Genomic DNA, 1516 nt, shown 5'->3' with positions numbered 1-1516 from the left:
ATTTTCATTTAAATCTAAAAAGTCTTTAATTTCTTTCTTAATTTCTTCCTCGACCAAGTTATCATTGAGTAGAGCATTGTTCAGTTGCCAAGTGTATGTGGGCTTTCTGTTGTTTTTGTCCATGTCAAAGACAAGTCTTAGTCCATGGTGGTCTGATAAGGTGCTAGGGATTATTTCAATCTTTTTGTATCTGTTGAGGCCTGTTTTGTGACCAATTATATGGTCTATTTTGGAGAAGGTACCATGAGGTGCTGAGAAGAAGGTATATTCTTTTTTTTTTTTTTTTTAGGATGAAATGTTCTATAGATGTCAGTTAAGTCCAATTGGTTCATAACTTCTGTTAGTTTCATTGTGTCTAGATTTAGTTTCTGTTTCCATGATCTGTCCATAGCTGAGAGTGGGGTGTTGAAATCTCCCACTATTATTGTGTAGGATGCAATGTATGCTTTAAGCTTTAGTAAAGTGTCTTTTATGTATGTGGGTGCCCTTACATTTGGGGCATAGATGTTGAGAATTGAGAGTTCCTCTTGGTACATTTTTCCTTTGATGACTATGAAGTGTCCTTCTTTATCTTTTTTGATTACTTCTGGTTGAAAACTGATTTTATTTGATATTAGAATCGCTACTCCAGCTTGTTTTTTGGGACCATTTGCTTGGAAGATTGTTTTCCAACCTTTTACTCTGAGGTAGTGTCTGTCCTTTCCACAGAGGTGCGTTTCCTGAATGCAGCAAAATGTTGGGTCCTGTTTACATAAAAATATGGAACGCTTCACGAATTTGCGTGTCATCCTTGCGCAGGGGCCATGCTAATCTTCTCTTTATCATTCCAATTTTAGTATATGTGCTGCCGAAGCGAGCACAATTGTTCAATTTTAATCCAAATGTATACAGAAGCTGTGTCTCTATTAGCCCAATACAAGAAAAAAATTTGATGTCCGGCAGGAATGAATGTCCAAATAACCCTACATGTAGGTGAAAGAAGTAAATATAAATGAGCAATTGTGTATAAAACTACTTGGCAAAATGGGAGAAGATGAAAACACAGGCGCTGAATATATGTCTATTACATTACTGAAGGAAACGTTACTTCAATGTGGCACAGAATCAGACTGCAGGATCCCTGTGTGAAGTAGAGCACCTGCACACTTGCACAGTTCTAAGTTCTAGATGAGGAACTAGATGATTTCATTATCATCTTAGTTTCACAACAATATTGAAACAATGTGGAAAAGAGTAAATTTGGTGTTCTACAAATCGGTATTTGTGCTGTTTCTAAATTGTGACAAATAAATATTACTATAACAATATATTTATACTGATAAATTCAGTAATACTCTATATTTGACAAATTATAGCATATAATAACATTATATTACAAATTTTACAGTATAATTCATAATATATATATATATATATATATATATATATATATATATAGTCAGATGTGACCTATTGTATATATTTTTGTAATATAAGAGGACATTTTAAAATTAAGAAGTAGATTATATCTAGAGAC

The 1516-nt window shown here is 33.3% G+C and overlaps 1 non-coding gene across 1 annotated transcript; it reads right to left on the bottom strand.

Annotated features, from left to right (window-relative positions):
• Positions 1 to 753: 753 nt before the first annotated feature.
• LOC117717446 (U6 spliceosomal RNA) lies at positions 754 to 860 on the bottom strand. The gene has a single exon (XR_004607927.1). It is a non-coding gene; the product is annotated as a U6 spliceosomal RNA (small nuclear RNA).
• Positions 861 to 1516: the final 656 nt, after the last annotated feature.

This window comes from Arvicanthis niloticus, chromosome 11 (genome assembly GCF_011762505.2).
Source record: "Arvicanthis niloticus isolate mArvNil1 chromosome 11, mArvNil1.pat.X, whole genome shotgun sequence".
NCBI lineage: Eukaryota > Metazoa > Chordata > Mammalia > Rodentia > Muridae > Arvicanthis > Arvicanthis niloticus.
The sequence above is the reverse complement of the archived record's forward strand: the minus strand, read 5'-3'. Positions and strand labels throughout refer to the sequence as shown.